The sequence below is a fragment of the Spea bombifrons genome, chromosome 2, assembly GCF_027358695.1.
Source record: "Spea bombifrons isolate aSpeBom1 chromosome 2, aSpeBom1.2.pri, whole genome shotgun sequence".
Taxonomy (NCBI): Eukaryota; Metazoa; Chordata; class Amphibia; order Anura; family Pelobatidae; genus Spea; species Spea bombifrons.
The window spans coordinates 109,990,339-110,011,541 of record NC_071088.1 but is presented as its reverse complement, the minus strand read 5'-3'; the positions used below and the strand labels follow the sequence as shown (position 1 = coordinate 110,011,541).

General features: G+C 40.9%; 1 protein-coding gene across 3 annotated transcripts in view; it reads left to right on the top strand.

Annotated features, from left to right (window-relative positions):
- The first annotated feature begins 14,886 nt into the window (after positions 1-14,886).
- Positions 14,887-21,203, top strand: part of NCKAP5L (NCK associated protein 5 like) — a 39,620-nt gene continuing 33,303 nt past the window's right edge. The window contains exons 1-2 of one of the 3 annotated variants that reach the window (XM_053455556.1): positions 14,887-15,008; positions 15,764-15,860. The gene's annotated coding sequence lies outside the window, so the exon portion shown is untranslated. Of the gene's footprint in view, positions 15,009-15,763; positions 15,861-17,148; positions 17,245-21,203 lie in introns of those variants that run through there. The other 2 variants (XM_053455554.1, XM_053455553.1) reach the window with 2 other exon arrangements.

Here is a 21,203-nt window from a genome sequence, read left to right as displayed (position 1 = left end):
TTAATGGGTCTTGTATGGTTTCTCAAAAGGTGAAGTGTTTTGCCGTGGCATTGCATACAGCTGCTAAACAATTTAAACAAATGGTAAAAAAGAAAAGTTACATTTTCATGCATTTTTATCCAAGTATAATAAAACTACTTCTAAATATTTGGAAGCACAGTTTTTTACCCTGTTGGCAGCATGGTTGGGTGCATTATACATGTATTTGGCACAATTTTTGTTCCAAAAATGAAAAAGTATAGTGCAGAAAAGAGACAGAGCATCAGTTTTCCTTTATAAGGGTCTTTTATTAAATGGTGGATATAGCATCGTAAAAATGAATATAAAATATAGCAATATACGCTTCCCTGCTAATTATTGGATTATCCATGCATATCCATTTTTAAATATACATGCCTCAATATTTGGGTGCGCTCTGTAAAAGAAATGAAATGCAAGCTATTTAATCAGAGGTGCAGTCGGAGAACGTAGGCTTAAAGGGAGCAGCCGGAGTAGATATACCGTAACTATAGGTGGTATATTAGCTCAATGAAACTAATCTGTTAACCCTATCCACTCTAAGAATTTACAGTATTTACAACTATTGCTAGGCAAGTAATCAGAAACCGCTGAACGATAAACATGGTGGGAGACGTTCTCAAATCATGCAGGTTGTATTCCTTATCAATCTAAGGAACGATATGGTAAGATGAGATTCCCTAAAACCTGAGTCTTTATAACAAAATATTATTATTTTATACATGAGGCAATTTTTTACAGTAGGCCACTTTTTTTTAGTAGAAATGTAATTTGGAGTCTTATTGACAGAGCTTTAAATGCTTTATGGCAGAGCATCTACAGATTCCACAGCACTGTACGCTACAATGTCCTACCCTAAAGAATACTTATGCTTCTAACGCACCAATAGAGAAGCTTATAAGGGTAGTACAAATATAACCAAAATATTTAATTAATCAGTGATTAGTATTTATATAGTTTTTTTTATTTATTTATTTATAGTGCCATCATATTATGGAGTGCAGTACAAAGGATTTTTGTTTGCTTTCCTCTGAATCCTAGCTATGTATGTATTTGCGAGGCCCCAAATATAGTGAGAAACAAATCCCGGCAAATGCACAGCTTGATACTTAGTTTTCTTTTAGGACATTGGAAGCAAAATATGTGCCAAATAGTGCATTTATTACGCCATCCACTTCTCAGTCCCCAGCTGTGCTCATCCGTAATGCAGAATGATTTGATTGCGAGTTACCTGGAGTTTTTCGGGGTTTCCCTCACAGCAGCTGCCTTGGCGCGGAGCCACAGCCTGAGTCTAGACACTGTCATTTTTATGCACGAATGTGTCTGTGAACATCTGCAAGGTCTGACAAAAGGAGCGTTGCTTAGAACCTTGTGTAGTAGATCAGGTTTTGACAGCCACCAACAAATGTTCGTTTTGTTTCAGAAGGCTTTCAGTGATGGACCATGAGCTCTGATTCCTAGCATAGTTTAGTTGAGAGCTTTATAATAAAAAGCATCCCAATAATTTCACAGAGGGTCCTGCGTTATCGGAGTAACGCTTACCTTGTTTATTAGTTCATGGGACATCTCTGTGTGGTCTGTCTCTTATCTGAACACAATTGAGCTGCGTAGGGTCAGTCCTATGTAAGTGGCACCCCAAGCAATTTTTCCTGTATGCAGTCACATTATATGCGCAACAGGCATTGCCTCTACCCACACAACCTTATTTCCCAATGCTATAACAGTCTTGAAGAGTGCCTAGAAGTCCACCCTGCACCGATATGCAAAATGATCACATTACCTGTAAACGAATAATTAGGGGAAGGTATGTCTGGCACCGTAATTAGCAGGCGCTCCTGTATGCTTCCTGGCTTTCCGCAGCGCAAGCAGTGGTGGTCCAAGCTGCTGGTTTCCTTTCACCGTATAGGTCACGTGCGCTCACCTCCTCTGTTTTAATATAAAGAAATTCAGGGGGCAAAGTAAATGCCCAACGTCAAATAAGAGTGCTGTAACTTCAAGGCGTTTTCCTAGCAAGCAACCCAAAATGACATTTGGTGAACAAAGGCAGCATACCCCAAAAACGCTATAAAAATATGTAATTCGAGGCAATTGTAACCATTCATGTATTGAGTCATAAGTTAGTGTATTTGCACAGCACCATAAATGAATTTACATACATGTTTCTGCAGGAAAACGCCTTTGTCGAGGGTAAAGAACGCCAGCAGACAAATTGTGGGAAAGGGGTGAAAATGGTTTAAGAAGGCAAATTTAAAGCTCATTTTAAAAATAATTTTGGGGTATTTTGCCAGAGCTCCAGAGCTTAGAGCTCCAGCCATGGGTTTTATTGTCCTCGGTTGCCACTCTTGTAGCATGGGCCTCCAGTTGAAGTGACCAGCAGATACTGCACTCCAGAGACACTTTACATTATGTGTGAGTGCTATCCCCCTTCCAGCTGTATAGAGCATTGGAATTCTCTATACATTATTTTAAATTCCTGACCCCCCCAGCACATTTGCTTTACAGGAAATGCATTTAGTGTGACACATCTGTTTCTGAGCACAAGGCTAAGGAATCTACCACCATCCAGCTCCGGTGCCAACATGGACAAGGTTTCTAGATGATCTTTACAAGACCCTGAAACATAGGGACAGACTGGGGATCTGCCCACCAGATACGTAAAGGACAGGATCTTTTGGCATGAATATCAGGGAAGCCATTGGCAACAGCCTTCCGGTCCATAGGAAAGCTTTTCTACTGGTTATTGGCTTCTTTACACAGCCGAAACCGGCTATGCAGCGTGTTATGCAGCGGCTCTGGAGCTTACAAAGTACTTTTATGCATTCCCTTTAAGAAACTAAATCGGATCACCATGAGGTTTTGCAGCTAGACCCTAGTAAGTGACAAATGTGTACTCCTATGAGGCAAAATGGCACAGCTGGAAGTGTTTTAAGGACCTTTGAAGACTATGGGAGAGAAGAGCAAAGCATTAAGTTATTAAGCCATGGCCTTAAGCATGGAAACGGGATAGCTGAGCAAAGTGCAGAGAGATTAACAAAATGAGTTACAGAGGGATGGACACAGAACAGAGCAGAATATCATTATTATTATTATTAACTTTTATTTATATAGGTGCAATAATTTCTTACAGTACATGCATTCAAAGGGTACAACACAAATATAGTTGACAGACGAAGATGAACAGATACATTAGGTGAAGGGTGCCCTGCTGCAGGCCTACAATCTAGAGGAATTAAAATGTTTAAAATAAAATATTAATGTTCGTATTTTCTTCCAGCCTGCATTACTTCTCAAACAAGGATGCCAAAACTGACATCATCCTCATTCCTGTTAAACAGGAGGTCCTGAGAATGTTAAAAGCTCTAGGAAAGTTTCAGGCACACCGATGGACAGGACCTAGAATTGTGTGCTGGACAGAGGAGAAACTGACAGTTGTAATACAGCTATAGAATCTGCTGGTGCTCTATAAATTAAATTAATTATACAACCATATAATACAAGAGCTAACCTTGGAGTAACGTGCTTGAAGTGGTGCAGTTACCATAGAAACAAATACACTATCCCTGTTGGCTGCTCTGCTTTTAAAGCCTTTTATCCCCTATGTCCAGTAGAGGAGTGTCTGCTTCACTAGAGTAGGCTGACAAGTCGTGAGAGAGACAAGTGGACATTTTTTGTTGGCCTTCCGCATTACGCTTTCATACCATATAAACGAAGGAGAGCCTGTTAGCCATTTAATAACAATAACACAATATTCTTCTAAAGGCATGGACACCCTAATATACACGCTGGTGACCCATTCAGGATACTCAAAATACTACAGTCTAAAGCTGTGAATCTGGGAGAGTCATCTGTGCATGCCAGCTAAGCTGTGGTATGGAAAAGCTTAGGTGTAATATAATTTAATTGCTGTCATGGGAGTTTGGCTCCTGTGAAAGCTCTTTCCTTTCCTAGGGCAGCAGACCATATCCTCACAGTTCTCCCTTTCATGGTTTAGGACTGAAGGTAAATACAAACACTAAGGTGTGAGGGGAGAAGTCATGCCGGCATTCAGTGGCTCCAGTGTTCCCCTTACAGCTCTGTTGCTTCTAGTAGAGAACGGCATTCATGGTCCTATCTGAAGATCTTGTTGAAAACACAGATAAGAATCAATGAAGCCTTTAACAACACGGATGTTTTTTTTTTATTATTATTATTAACATTATTTTCCTGTAACCCCTATCCAGTGCTGCTGAAAACGGTACTGTAAGTCAGAAGCCGTGTCATTGTATTTATGGAAAATTTCTATTTAAAGATGCTAGTGAACTTAAATATTTCTTTTTCTATATTGGGATCCGCCCAACTGATGAACTATGGGGCTCTGTATGTAAAGGTCATTCTATCTAATAAGTAAAAGTTCTTTTGGTTGCTATAGTGATAAGTCCACTTTTTACACTTTGCACCAGAATTACTGGTGAGTGACTTCAAACCCTCTTCATGACCATAATCAAGTCATATCTTTGTTAATCTTACAACACGACAGAGCCTTTAATCACACATCAAAGTGGCATACAGTTTAATGGGTAGCATGTTGGACATCTACTGTAGAATGAATTAAACTGCATGTATCACGCATGGGCAGAGAGTGGGGTAAGCTTGCGAAGAGGCAAAAAGGGAAGGAGACAAAAAAACAGAAGAGATGACAGGAAACGCGCTGAAGTTGCACACTCATTACAGTCTTGTGGTTGCTTCCTTGATGTGTCAGGAGGAAGTAAACCATGAATATCACCAGTAGCTCATCCTTGCATATGGTGTTGCGTCTACATATAGCGGTCAAGTAAGGGCACCCTGAACGCCGGCTGTTCTTACGAAAACCACATGAATTTTTATAACAACATCCACTCTTGGTCATCTGAGAACCTAGTAACTCTCAGCATTTAACCCTTCATCTCAGGATTGTGTGCCCCAGTCTCAGGGCGAAGGGGCAAAATCTCAGGGTCACCCAGTCTTGAGTTGACTCTTTCCTATTCTACACTGCTGTGATCATATATAAGACTGCCCATTGATGCTTGTGCTCCCAATATGTTATGTTGATATCCCTGCTTGAATACAGGTGACTCAATTATTTTTATCTTTAAATAATGACAATTCTAGGTTTCGATGAGGACAAGCATTAGAGTCATTTGGGTAACACATTTGGTGAGGCACTACATAGAATCTCCACACAGGCTGCTAAAGGGTTAGTATTTCAAGAGTCTCAGGGTCAGCTCATTTATGGTGATCAGTTTAGATGGAGCTTGCATATTTTTCCCTTTCTCGCTTTTTCCCTATAAACAAATATAGTGACTTTTGAAATGATGATGGATATCTGTGTACTGTATATTTCCTGTCTCTAACAGCTCTAGTCTCCCCAGACTAAATAACATTATAACATCCATAGCTAGCTAGCCCAAAAAACACCCACCCAGCCAGCCAGCCAGCCAGCCAGCCATTTTTTTTGTCAAGGCAACTTCAACAATCACCATCTACATCTGTTTGTGGCCCACACAGGTATACTCACCCCCCCCCACACACACACACACACACACCTATGTCTAATTCTGATGCACCGTTTTTTTAAACATGGAGAGTACCTGTGGGGAGTAACATGATGAGCATAACAGGAAAATTCAAAGGGGTGGCCACACATATCTCTCCGTCTTCTTCTTCTTAAACGCTAAAGGGGACATGGCAGCATTAAGGGGGACAGGCTAACTATGTCTTGGGATGAGGCTAGTCCAAATAGACTTAAAAAGGGCAGGGAGTGGGAAGAACATGAACATGACCAAATACTTTTACCCAAACCCAAAGGTTAAACACGGGCACTGTAGACAGTTGTTGTTTCCTTGGCCACTAGGTAAAATTGGGAGCATTCCCAGGTATGATGATGACTAGTGGTAAATGGAGCCTGGCCCTAAGCTGATATATTTTTTGCACAAAGACGATTTTTTGGGTCACAAAGCATAGGTAAAATAAGAAAGGAGTGCTGTGATTACAAGTGAGAAGGTGTCCCTGGGATTGGCATCATACAATAAAGGTTAGAATAATATGGAGAACATACTTGCTTCTCTCATTACTTGTCCTTCCTCATAGCACAGCATGGAGAATTGGCCTCTGTGGAAAGTAGGTGCTTCACCCATTGGACACCTGATCCCCAACGTGGAAGCGAGTGTTAGGCTGCTGAACATTGTTGTTACACGTGAAAGCACGTTGTCTATTGAATAGTTTGTCTAGATACCGAGTTTGAACTTTTATTCTGATCTCTTGATTTGTACAGCAAATCTTGTAAAGCTGTGACCATCCAATGATAAAGAGTTCATTGCCTGGTAGTTGTCTGCACTGCTGGGTAGGAACAACAGTCCACAACCAGAGCTATAATGCTTTTGAAAAAGAGTCAGCTGTTCCAGAGACCATGTTTCCAGTGTCATTTTCAGAAGGCACTCCTTGGAGGACCTGAGATGGGTACCATTAACAATGACCAAGGGATCTCTACTACAGAACCCTGGTTCCTGTTACATATCTAACGGCAAAACTGTATCTATCTACAATTATTCATATTTTTATATGCATTCTTCATTTGAGGGTCTGTAGGGGAAAAAGGTTCCTCACTTTGATTCCATGGTCTTGACCATATTGACATAATTGCATTTTATTGTGTTTGCTGTAGTCTGTATGTATAGCGGTGGGTTTTCTCACATTTTACTCCCCATAAACATACTACATGTGATTTATTATTTAACACAGAGATACTCTGCCAATGTGGCTGGAATGTGTTTTATGTTCCGAACCAAAACCCTTTCCTTCCCTGATGTGCCTCTTTTTTAAAAGCTCGGATTGTTTGGTGGGTATGAATATGTCAGTGTTCTGCAGCCCGAAAGGTGGATGAATGACCTGCAGTTCACCCCTTACCCCTTCTAACTGCTTAGTAATATGGTGGCAGGAACAGGGGTTGGTGTTCTTAAAAGTTTGCCCATGTGTGTGATTCCATTAGTTCATATTCTTCTCATGTAATAAATGGAGCGAAACTAATACCTCCCTAGTGTCCCTATTTAGTAGGGACAGTCCTTCTTTGTAACATAAATCTCTTTGGCTTTCTTTCCTACCCCAATGTCCCTTTTTCCTATAAGCTCCAAACATTTAGTCGATTTCAGTGTACTGTAGTCCTAAGAGAAGCAATACTGCTTATAAACATCGGAAAATGTAGTTAGAAATGAAATATATTATTCTTTATATTTATCTCATTAAGTTACAAACTCACATAAAAAGTTGTGGTAAAGCTCTGTTCCTTAATCACATTTCTAACAACCCACCAAAGGAAAAGTACCCCATTGGCTACACTGGACAAGTCAGTGTAGACTTGAGACGAAGATCTGGTTCAAGCCTGGCTTCAAAAGATTGAATAAGAGTGTTCCACATGGATGCACGAATGAAAAGGGCATCTAGAACCACCCCAACCAAGTTTTAGGTATATAGTTCTGTAACTAATCCTAAGATAAGGTTATCAAGTAAAGTACTGACATCTGTCAGAATGCCATAACAGTGTATAAATTAAAAGAAGTCTGTATGAAGTACATATACTGTAGTAAATCAAGACACATATAGTAGGTACGGGTGCTGTCGGCCAGCCGGCCACCTGTCATTTTTAGCTGGTATGTCAAATGGCCAGCCCAGGCCTGCTACCCTAGGTCTTCAGCTCAGTTTCTTCCTTCTCTGGGCAGGATGGCCTTGCCTACCCCCTCCCACTAAAGGATAACTTAGGCAGATACCCCTTCCACCATGAAGCCTCTGTCTTAACTACAGGCGTCCCCTGCGACCCCTTCTTCCTGTCTCCTCGTACCGGTTCAAAATTGTTTAGAAAGGGCCCTTCCGACCTGGACCACACCAATCCAGAAGGGCCCTTTCTAAACTATTTTCAACCGGCATGGGGAAATAGGAACATATCTGGGTCACGTGAAGTCATGTGACCCCGCAATGAAACCGAGGCTGCTCGTACAGTGTGCAGCCAGAGGGAAAGCTGCCGGAGCGGTTAGAGGTAAGCGGGGGCAGGAGGTGTGACATATGGATATGTGTTTGCATATATATACAGTATCTCAAAAAAGTGAGTACACCCCTCACATTTTTGTTAATATTTTATTATATCGTCTCAAGTAAAGTAGTGAGTGTACAGCCTGTATAACAGTGTAAATTTGCTGTCCCCTCAAAATAACACAGCCATTAATGTCTAAACCTTGGCAACAAAAGTGTCGGGATCCACAGCCGAGACCCCTACGGAGTGACTCACCTGAGTACCCGCTAGCCGCAGGTGCAAGTGCGCTTCATTGGTTGATAGCAGAGGAGCCCCCTGCTGGCGACCAATAGAGTCGCTCGTATGGACCTTTAACTCTTGGAGCGGGGAGACCATGGTCCTTCCCCTGGACCAGTAGTCTACAACAGAGGTAAGGGGGTGCGGGAGACTGAATGGGTGAATGAATGAAGTGAGTAAGTGTTTAGGGGCAGAAATGGGACAGGCAGGCTGTTTAGAGGGGCAGAGGTGGCACAGGCAGACTGCTTCAGGGGCAGAGATGGCACAACCAGGCTGCTTCAGGGCAGAGGTGGCACAGGCAGGCTGTTATAAGGGCAGCTGTGGCACAGGCAGGCTGTTTTAGGGGCAGCTGTGGCATGGGGAGGTGGTTTTAGGGGCAAAACAGGATCTTAAGATAAAATCTCAATTTATTGTGCACAAAAATATTGCAAACATGCATACCTGGAAACTCTCAGGGTTTTTGCCCCCACTCAGGGTTTCATTGTGAAGGGGCAGGTTCTCAGGGTCACACAGGTTGATATCCCTGCTTGAATGCAGGTAACAAGTCAAAGTTTCCATGAGGACCAGTGTTAGAGCCATTTGGTTTGCTGAATCACTACATAGAATATTCAGGGGAATCTGAAGATCAGCTCATTCAGAAAGTTGCCATGTGTGCATACATGAGGCCGCACAAAATGGGCATATCCGATGATCTATAGAGTCAGAAGATGCAAGAAGAATACAGAAACACAAGAAATAATGTTCACCAACGACACCTTTACTCCAGATTGGCTATAACTGGCTCCCAGAACATGGCTGTAGGACTCAATGTCAGATGCCAATAGGTATTTTATGGAGGCTTCGGGTATCAGCAGTCCTAAGTCAATAGAGCTTTTATGAAGGAATGCAACCATCCAAAGATAAGGGAAAATATTTTCCACAGGAAATAAGTAAATCAAATTGTTATTTTAGTGATCCTAAGGAGATATCGTGCAATGATATACCGCGGGAAAACAAAATAAACAACTTTGCGTGAGCACTCAAAACAATGGAGATGCTATAGCCTTACTGCAGAAAACATCTGTAAATTAAAACATAAAAAATGACCAAAATATTAATTGAGTTTAACGTTAACACTCACCAGCATCGACAAAATTCTTTAAAGATCGCCAAGAAGCATTGTGTTTCCAGCTGTCTCCTGACAAACTGAAAAGTTTAAATTAAGAGACATTTAGTGCGAATTGTTCTGTGTCTTTGGATAGTCATTACAGACTTAGATAGATAGATAGATAGATAGATAGATAGATAGATAGATAGATAGATAACCTACCAACACACTGGTTTTTGATACATGGTTACAAATGTAGATCGACTCCCAATACATTAGTGGCATTGTGATGTCATGACATATTCCTCCTCTGTCACATGGGAGATAGTGAGATCACAAAGTGCTCTACCCTCAGAATACATTTCCTGCATGTGCCAGTCTCAGGGCATTCCCTAAAATACTTTACTCCTCTTCTGGCTTCCCTACCCAATACTGCCACCGGTAATAGCAATATACTGAAGTTAAGCTAAGTGATCCCTGCACAAAAATCTACTAATCGCACATTCGCTAAAATAATAAATTGAGATAATGAGATCTGATGTATTTTTGCTAATTATTAATTAGTTAATTATTGTTCAGCTCTTTATGGTGTTATAATTCTCTGTTATGAGAAATATTGTGTTTTCTGACATGTGTACAAAAAACCACCTTGAAGAGTAAAATGGTTTATTTTTATATACAAGACCCACTCTCACATCTTTATAAATACTTTCAAGAGCAGATATAAAAAAAAAGAATGCTACGGGTTAGAAATGGTGTCTACTTATAAAGCTCTCTGTGCTTTTACAGTTCTGCATTCCCGTGATACCGGCAGGAAGTTAGTAGAAAGATCTGGGCATACATCATAATCATGAAGTTAAATTAGTAAATGCACATGCACACAAAGAACTAGCTATACTCGGGAAGACTGTCATAAAGGCCCTTAAAGAACCACCCGTGAGCTCTAATTAAGCCCGCAGTGAAAAACAATCTACCCCAACACTCTCTTAAAAGAAGGAAGCCAACGGTCTGTTCAGCAGAACATTTTTGTTGAATTGCTCTCAAAGAAAACATCAGGTTGGCAACTCCCAATAACATTACATTTCAGACTGCCGCTGGTAAAATCTCACACAGTTTCTTTCTCGTTTGTGGTTTAGTGTTATGATTTTACAGTGCTGACCAGCTGGAATAGAAATGGCTCTTCTCTTTTTCACTTCCATCAACATTTCTCTCTTTATAGTCTTATGATAAACTCTCTTGTACATTGGGCATGTCAACAGTTCCTACACCTGCAAATAAAACTTTGTATGCCCTTCTGGCCTGTATAAAGGCATCACATGCGGTTTTATTACATATGGTTCAGTGTTTATTCAGACTTTTTAACTACTAGGCTACTAACTTCTGATGCAGCATTTACCATTAATCAGATCATGCTGGGTAAAAACCTCTGCAGTCTAAAAGTGTCTGACATTAATCTTACAGAGCCTTGATCACATTAGCCATGTTCAGGGACCTTTTCACCTTGTTGCCCCTTTCTTGGTTACCATCTTTGTGGCAGAGTGCCGGCATGTTCATATCTGGGAACTCTCTGGGTTTGGCCCGGACAACTCCAAGAGAAGCACCGCTTCTCCGGGTCAACGCTCAAATCCTCTGGGAGGCACAAGCAGGGGTCCTGACATGCCCCATTGTCCATCCATTTACCCTTTAAATGTGGGTGTTTCCCATGATGTCGCTGGGAAAGCCCACTGACATCAGCAGGACCGCCCATTGACATCATCGGGGACTCCTAGGCATCAATGTGTCCACCCACCAATGTCAGCAGGACCGCCCACGGACGACAGTGGGCAGTTCTGGCTGCATCATGCAAGGGTAGGATCCAGGTAGTCGGAGCCCACAACTTCCCAGGTATGAGGATATTACATCATATCGTGGCGCTCCATGATTTAAAGGCATGGACTACATTGTTGGCCATGTTGTCCAGGACACATATTATTTTGACATTTTGCTGACCAGCACAGGTAACATGCTGCCCTGCAATATGTAATTGGTTCCCTTCCATTATACTTTAAGGCAGCCCCTGTTGCTGGTAAACAATATGTAAAAACCATATGTATTCTTGGTATTCACCCTTACAAGGATTGTTTTTGTGCAGTAGTTATTGTACCTCCTTACCTACCATCTGCAGGCCTCCCGTCAGCTTGTTGCCTATTTATAATCAGGGGCCTTCCATCAGCTGGTTGGTTATTTATAATCAGGGGTCTATATAAACACTATTCTTTATCATTACTGTATGGTTGCTGGCACAGTTTCTGTCTGTTTTAAATGAGTTTGCTCAGCCCTAATGCTCAGAGATGGCTGTTCCAATACTTATATGTCTTCCTATTTTCACCCGACTCAAAAGCTTCAAAGTCGTATCCATGTGATCTCTTTACCGTGTCCTTGATCCACATTTGAGTCTCTTAGAGCTCTCTTTCACTGATCATAAATCGGATACTTGTGGTTTGAGCAGACATTGACAGTTGCTACTTGTCGTGGAACAAGAGAACAAATGTCCTTCGTTGCTCATTTATCAATGGATCTGACTCAACGCTCCTAGCAGCCTCGGCTGAAAATGGCTGCCTAGCTTGTTCTTTTCTGCATTTCCTGGTGAGTTAGTTCCAAATGTAACATTCATAGTTTTTGGAAAGTTACCTCCTCGTTCTTGTTGGACATTATAAGCCCCCCTTGTGCCATATTTATCTGATGATCTTTACTACTATTAAATCTAGAAGTAATCCTCATATTTTTGAAACATTCATGAGATTCAAGAACAAAACCTAAGACTTCTGAAGTGTGTTGATCCCGAGCCATCTTTTCCAATGAACACAGCATTTTATTCATTCTAGTGCTTGGTTTTTGCTGTTCCTGGTATTAGGTTGAGGTTCCCCCAATGGCTTTTACCACAATAGTGTGAAATTCCAAAAACATACCAGTTTTTTTATATAAGGGCTGGTCCAAAGTCCTGAGAAACTCCTCTTGGAGCCCACATATTACTTGATGATGCCTACTTCTCTACCCAATACTGCTACTGGTAATTATATTTGTCATCACCTTTTCAGAGATGTGAGACAGGGCCGCTTCCATCAACAGGATAACAGGAGCACCAAACTATGTATTATAGGGTTTAGTTTTATTCCAGGAAATCCACAACCTCTTCAATGTCTTCCAGCATGAGAAGGCTAATAATATGCTGTAACTCGAACTGTAAGTCAAACGGTTAAAATCCAAACGCAGACATTTACTCGATATCATTATTGCATCAATGCTTATTAATTAACATCTGCTGAGGAGCTCCAATACGAACACATGAAGAGACTGCCTCGGGCCCCACCGGAGATCCTCAGAGTTTGTGACAGGGATGAGATACAGGAATAAAATCAATACTGTATCCTTTGTAATATATATATATATGTATGTATGATTGTGTTACTTTCTAACAATGTATAGTTATACTCTGTAATATTTGCGTTATTTATGGGACCTAAACCCCTAGAACCCGTAAACTCATGGCCAACCTGTTTGACAGTCATGAGGCTTTGTGGTGAACGCCACAAGTAACGTTCGAAGAATTCACTGTTTGCCAAGTAGCTCTCAAAAATCCATACCTCCCAACTGTTACGCTTTGCACAGGACAGTCCCGATTTTCCCAGTTTGTGCTGCTGTCTTGCCATTGTCTACCTCTCGCTTTTCAGGACAGAGGTGGAGCTTGGCAGGACTGCTGGCTTTCCGGACTGCAATCCTGCTGTCCCAATTTCCTAGACCCCAGAGAATGCATACTGTGCATGTGCAGAATACTGTGCATGTGCAGAATACTGTGCATGTGCAGAATACTGTGCATGTGCAGAATACTGTGCATGTGCAGAATACCTCTTAAGCCGGCCAGGGGTAGGAGTTGGGAGGTATGCAAATCTGTTGAGTTCCAATTAATCTCAAAGGCAAATAAGCTCATGTCATGGGGAAATCAGTGCATTTTTTTTAGTTGAACATCTGATGGGAGTTGTAGCCTGTGGGCTGTCCGGATGCATCATCACATCTGTTTCGGTGGTTTTATGGTATCATATATGTTACCCAGCGCTGTGCTATACAATGACAAAATAATTATGTCTTCATTTATATAGCACCACCATAATCCGCAGCGCTGTACAATGGGCAAACAGGACAAATTGTTTCCCATAATAATTTGTACTTACAGAAACAAAAGACACAGCTCACACAGCTCTAGAAGGGGTGGGGGTATATTACCTAAATGGTGCAGTGGTTGGTAGGAGTTGATTGGATAGTTGAGAAGGGGTGTCTGAATGACTGGAGACTAGGGGAGAGTTTGCTAAGCTTGAGTAGAGCATCTTAGGATAAATCAAATGTGTATCTCCAAAAAGACCACTTGGGTACACGTCTTCACACTACTCCTACCCTCCATCCTATGTCAAGTTATGTGTCCATCCTGTCTCATTAACCCCTTAATGACAAAGCCCGTACATGTACGGGCTCAAAATGCATTGTTTTCAATGGGACCACCCCTTGTCCTTAAGAGGTTAAATGTCACATTTCCCTCCAACTCATTGCAACCAAAATTGCCTCTCTCCAACCCACCTAACCTAAAATGGACTCTTATATTTATATTATTTTGGGTGAGATGGTCAAGGTGGCAACTGTTGAGTGAATGAGCGCTAATAGCAGCTCAGATCTCCGTTCCCGCGGACGATATATTTATACACGACAGCCTTTAGGAAGAGAGACCCACTAGCTTAGATGTACTAAGGTGAGAGATATCTCTCCAGTTAGTGAACTGCTCTACAGAATGTTGGAATGATCAGAAGTAAAGGAAGAGGCCATAAGAGAAATCTATGTTTAAGTCATTTCATTTATTGTGAAATAGGAGATCTGCGTGAAGTGACCGCAGGGCCAGACACTGTAAATCTACATGTTGAGATGAGACGCCGGATGATTCACATCGTTTGCAAGAAAATATTTAGGTCTTCTATTTTTTTTGAGCCCCGATACTGCCATAGGGTTTTGTAGGTTCCACTTGGACTAGGTGTGGGGGCATATACATGTATGTATGTATGTGTATATATATATATATATATCCGTCCTTTCTTCTAATGTTGTTAACTGACGATGCTCTTGCTTGAGGCTGGGGTTTTAAATCACTGTGTTGTTCCACATTTGGAAGATTGGACGGTGTATTCATAGACATCCTATACGGAAGGAGAATTTAGAAGCATGTTCCAGAGAGGGGTCTCACTGAGTCTTTATTTCAGTACAAGGGCCTCTTAGTATGCAGCGGCCTCAGGAAAAAAAAAAAAGGACTCCTTGGACAGAGCTTCTGTTTCCGCCATTGGGATTTGAAGCAAACAGCACTAATGTAAACATAAGGGGAATGCAATCCCTGGCTGCGCTCTGGAAGGGTAAATGAGACCCAGATGCTGTAAGCCTCATAACAGGACAGTGCGGGGCTGGGAGCAACATGATGTACTATTTGTTACACGGTACAAGACATTTCAACTAGTCATGTGAGCCAGTAGCTAGGCGTAGCCCCATCCATATGTGAACTACGCGAACATTTAAAGGGTCGTCTTAGCAGGTAAGTTAAGGGCCATCTGAGCCATGTGTATATATATATGTGTGTGTGTATGTATATATACGTGTATGTATATATATATATATATATGTGTGTATGTATATATATATGTGTGTGTGTGTGTGTGTGTATGTATATATATATAGTGGGAGGGTGAAATGCAGATCATGGAAGGAAGGAATCTTTAATGATGCTTTTGGGTATGTTTAAAACAGGCTGACGCTTTATAAATAAATGACGATGCTCCTAATAATAACTGTGAGCTTGTGCGCATGTTTCCTGTAAACGTTTGCAAAGTTAAACTCTCATGATCCTTTGCAATTGCATTTTTGTTCGCTGAATCACGTCCCACTACAGCAGTCTGACAAATTGTTTCCCTACCTCCACTGATACAACTCCCATTACCCTCTGCCAACACAGGGCTGGTGGGAGTTGTAGTCTAAAGAAAAGAGCTGGGGCTGCTGTCGGCTATCTCTGGTTGTCCCGCCAGGACCTCTTTTTCAGGGGTTCTATGCTGTCATATATGTTACTCAGTGGTATGTGCTTGATATGCGAGTATTTATGGCCACTATCTGTGTTGCGATCAGATCGCTGATAGTCTAAGCTGCTCCTCTTGTTATCACAAAGTATCTTTGTGTCAGTTATTTTTCCTGAGGTCTGACCTCAAGATTTTGTGGGTCCTGAGCTATAAACGGGCCTTATCTCCCCTCCCGATCAGTGGCCTGATTGTTTCTTGTATCTGTAGCCCTGCCCTTGCTGTCATGTGTCTTGGAAGAGGGAAGTGAGAAGGGCAAGACGTTGACAAATTCCGGGTGATTCCTCAGCAAAGACGTGTAACTGGGGTAAGAATACATGTTCCTGTATGTATGTATATGATCTTCCGAGCTATTTGTCCAGACGACACGTGTGTTGCGCTTATTACTTCTCTATAGCGGTATTTTACATGATCTCCATAGATTGTAAGCTCACAAGACCAGGACCCTCTTCTCTTTTTGTACCAGTATGTCTTAATGTGGTTTAATGTTATTATTCATTTTAAATTGTCTTTCTTAAATATTTTCGCTGTAACAGCGCTACGGAATCTGCTGGCGCTATATAAATAATGATGGCATTGATACATTGCCATCGTTTAGGATTAAGTTAAACTATTTTCCCACATTAGCCGAAGAAAGTAAATGTAAAAACATTGGTAAAGATGACACTTTTTTAAGTATAATAGATTGCAAGCTTTTAAGACTATATATAGTTCTCTTCTTTGTATATAATATGGCTGAAGAAGAGACCTTGATAGTCTCCAAAGCTTGTAATCTATTATAGAAAGAGAAAAAAAGGGGAAATTTGGTTAAGATGATGCCTGAATTGGCTAACTGAAGTATTTTAAGATAATCTAGGTCTGTTCTTCAAATAATATGCATGGAGAAGGGATCTAGATGGTCTGCAAAGCTTGCAATCTATTATACTTGTTTGTCAATAAAAGGTATCTTCTTAACCCAAATTTGCTTCAATTCTTCTGATTTGCATTTAATTTTTTAATAATAAACGTGTGCAGTGAAGATCTGTAACGGCCTGAACGCAGACATGTATGTAAAGTTCATGTATGGAAAGTGCAGCGCAATCAAATCATGTATGCAAAGTGCAGCGCAATCAGTTCATGTATGCAAAGTGCAACGCAATAAAATCATGTATGCAAAGTGCAGCGCAATCAAATCATGTATGCACAGTGCAGCACAATCAGATCATGTATGTAAAGTACAGCGCAATCAGTTCATGTATGTAAAGTGCAACGCAATCAAATCATGTATGCAAAGTGCAGAACAATCAGATCATGTATGTAAAGTGCAGCACAATCAGTTCACGTATGTAAAGTGCAGCACAATCAGATCATGTATGTAAAGTGCAGCACAATCAGTTCATGTATGCCTGGCCTGCCACACGCTGCTATTTACCGTGACGGCTGTTTCTGTCGGTATGCCAGCTCTGTGTTTTGGTAAAGACCCCCCTCCTACCCCCGCACGGGCTCCACACCTCCGGGATGCCTTCGCTTGCAAATGGGAAACATCTGGCTAGCAGTTGTTTAAGGCTGCTTCTGATTGGCTGCGGAGGTGGGGCTTTAAATTGGTGACGTCACAAGGCCGAGGCCGCACCAGGCTGCGGGTACCTGTAGGGGGTTTATTCAAAAGTGGGACACAAACCGGATCGAGAGGGAAGGTCGGTGATCTGCGCGAGGTGAGAGTGCGGGGCAAGAGACGGCACGGCCGGGGGACTGCGGGCTTTACAGCGAGAGACCCAGGGGCTGGAGTAGACGGCGCTGTGCGATCAGGGGGCTTGATAGACACAATGCCAGACACGGGCAATCAGTGTGGTGGGGAGCCTGTGTGCTGGGGGTGTGGCGAGTAGGAGGCACATATGGGCAACATGTAGGAGAGAGGAGGAGGGAAGTCCTATTGTGTGTAAAAAGCATGTGGATGCGCTCGGTGCCCGCGTACAGTAACACCGGCACCGTCCTAAATCAAAGCCGGCATCAGACTTGATAATAGTGTCATAGGCTGATCATGCAATCTGCAACGTCATAACAGGACGGGGCCTTGGAATTCTTAGTATTCCTGCACGACCACATTATGTAACAACTCAGTATGCTGCTCTATGTATATATGTGTTATATAAATATAAAAGGCTAAATTATTTCGTAGTTGGATTGTTTCTTCATAAAATCGGTATTGTAACATGATTGGCATCTAAATCCCTTGGCTCACTTTCCAAACTCGTTTGATATTCTGTATAGTTGCAGTTCTGGTGCAAAGAGGTTAAACTGGTGCAGTTGCCATGGCAGCCAATGCAATGTCCCAGCTGATTCCTCAAGTTTTATGATTTATTTATTTTTGTACCAAAATGTAAACCCTTGTCATTGCTTGTCACTATTCCATAACTAGGAGCTAAATAACATCTCGATTACGTTAACGGCTATGATAGATTGATGATGTTTAATCTGGAACTTGGCCTGCGTTATTTTAATTTTTTAATACATCTTGCAAACCAATTTTCAGACGTTGCTACTGGCTTCTGCAAGTAAAAAAATGTACAGGAATGGTAAAACGTTTCGGGGGGGCTTACAATTTTTCTTCTTTCCATAAAAAACTGCATTGTATGGCAAACATTTTCTTGGAATCCCACGGTTTGAGACCAAAACATTATTGTTAATTCTGGTTGCGTTAGCTAGCTCATGGCTGATGACTGGAGGCACTTCTGAAGTCGCGTTACCCCTTGATTAGGCTGCGGTATTACTAATTAAGGAGTAAACAGTTACTTTATGTACTCCAGAGCTCTTTTTTTATTTATTTATTTTGCAGTACAGTGTGGCTTGATCTTCAGGTTTTTATTCAAAGATAAATGGTGTTTTGTGCCGTCTCTGCTCAAAGTTATTAAGGTCAGTAATACCCTGAATTTCTGTATCGCTGCTTGGGAGTTAAACCTCCTGACAGATTGCGGAGGCCTCGCAGAAATGTGTAGCGGATAATGTCGAGTAAAGTAGATTAAACGGAATTATTTTAAACTACAATTTGATGGTTTTCCCCCGAGTTACCTCCTGATCTTGTTTATTTTGGGAAAAAAATGAAGAATAGGTATGGATGGCTTGTTGGCTTTGAGGTGCTCTGTTAGATGGGGTATTAATAGGCATTTTAGGATGAGTGGAAAACTTCTACCAAAATCTCTTACCAAATAAAATAATATATATATGGGCTTTCTTCTGTTTGTAGACCGGATTTGTTTGGATTTTTAGGTTTTGTCATAATGTAACCTTATGGGGCTTTCTAAATGAGCTGTCCCTGAGACTTCCGAATGTCACAAGAGAAATACTAGAAGAGTTTCAAGTATACTCCGATCAGTAAGGAGAAAGATTGAATTGGCTCCAAGCTTGATGACCATATCTGTTAATTAAACCAGAAACTCTGGAGTTTATTCACATTTTGAAGGGTCAACCCGAGTGAGAATCCATTGGGGAAGAACCTCCTTATAACTCTCTCTTTAGTGAATAAACCCATTTGGATCATATTCCATGATACCCCAGATATACCCTTAATGGATGCAAGCATCCTCCCAGTACTTTAGGATTTAACCCCCGCAGAAGGCGTTATTGGGTTATTTCCTTGGGTTATTGGTAGAAACACTCAATGCACACTTCTATTTTAATGATACCTGTGTGGATATAGCGCACATCATATCACACCTATCATTGCTCTTCTTCTTCTTCTTCTTCATGTTATTATTATTATTGTTACCAGAATTAGCCAGTAGGGGAAGTAAGTTTACTATTTTTAATGCTGTATTCCATCAGTTGAGTTATAATGGATGTTTTCATGTCTTGATATTTTCACAGTGAAAAATGGCACGTAATATTAATCCTCTGTGATTTAACCTCCAGTGGGATTTTTATACCCACATGCAGACATATCGCCATAAGTTTGCCCTTTCGGCTGTCTTCTCGCCACGGCACGACCAAATCATTGTTCTTCCATCGCAAAGATTGTTTTAAATAGAAATTTGACATCCTTTAATTGTTTGGTTATATAAATAGGGTTTCACTGTTTTCTCACGGGCTGTGACTCGAAGTTGGATATTTTGCATTTTCATCAAATAGCCATCTTTGATAGCTCTGGGAGATCAGTCGAACTTACTTGGGCGGAGTAACTTGCTCCAGTTATGCATGCCAGTGAAATAACTTTTTCAGCAAAAAATAAGTCATACGCAGTTACTTTTAGTTCTGGACAACTTTCTGCATATAATCTTGCATAGGCGTGCATATAAAGAATAGTCAGTGGTGTACAAAGGGTGCTGCAGATCTATGCTTAGGAATTGTCAGTGGGTTAACATTCTGGAATGGACATCTTTGTGTTTATGACCAAAACTTGTCTAAATCTAATATTTCATGAGTAAAACGTAAAGCAAATTAAATGGGAAATGGGATCATTGTTATTAATAAGTATGTGTTTCTTATTTATGATAAGAAAAGGGAAATATGCATACTTGGAAACTCTCCAGGTTTGACCTGGAGTCTCCGGGTGAAGGGCTGCTTCCTAAGTTCTGTGGACCAATATTTCTTATTCTCTGGGCGGGACAGCAGTTTTGACCCTGCCTACTACTCCTCCCAGTCCCTGCCCACTGCTCCTCCCACTCCCTGCCCACCTAAGATGCTAACCCCACCCTATGCATTCCTCCACTGAAGGCTAGCCCAGCCCACTTGCGAAGTCACTCCATAGAAGACAATATGGAAATGATGTAATCTTTTTGAGATTTATTTTTTGTTTTATTACAAAATTATTTTTAAAGTGAAGAATGTACCCCACCCATTTAGTCTTCGTATAAACGGTGGTTGGATCTGATTGCTGTAGCCTTTTTTTTCCTGTTTACTCAGAAATCACTAAGGGGATTATGAATAAGGGGCATTCTTGTGAAACAAATAGTCGCTCCATTCACATTATATACACTTTAACACCAGAGATATTTGATAGGGTTTGCCGCATTCCGTTAAAAGTACTTCTGAAATAAGGTCACTTTTAAGCTACAAGGCTGGTGTACATCAGAATAACGAACTGGCATATTTCTAGGGTTTAATTCACTGCTAGATAGGGTAATTCATTTTAGCACTGAAGAAAAGTAGGTTTTATTTTATCATTTTATGTATTTTTCTTCCAATAAACTACAGAAATGGAAGCTGATGTTGTAGGGAGTCGTGTGATATTTTGGGTGACTTTGAAACCGCTTTTTCAAACTGTCTATTTTTCTTTTTTTAAAACCAATGGTTTCAGGTGGTGGCATTTTAGCAATTTGCATGTCATCTAAGCCCAATCTACTAGACAAAACACATTCACTCCTTTATACTGTCTTATTTTTCTATCGGACTTCCTCTTTATATTTTTTTAATACAAGGCAGTATAATGGGGAGTCGGAGTGTTTGGTAGGTCAGGCTCGGGTAACACAGCTAGAACATTTTACAAATGGCTAATCTGTATCTGAAAACATGTGAAAACCAGGATTGAACAATTATTGAAAGCTACCTTTTAATGTGATGCTAGTAATAAAAATATATATATATATATATATATATATATATATATATATATATATATATATATATATATATATATATATATATATATATATATATATATAATTTATTTATATAATAT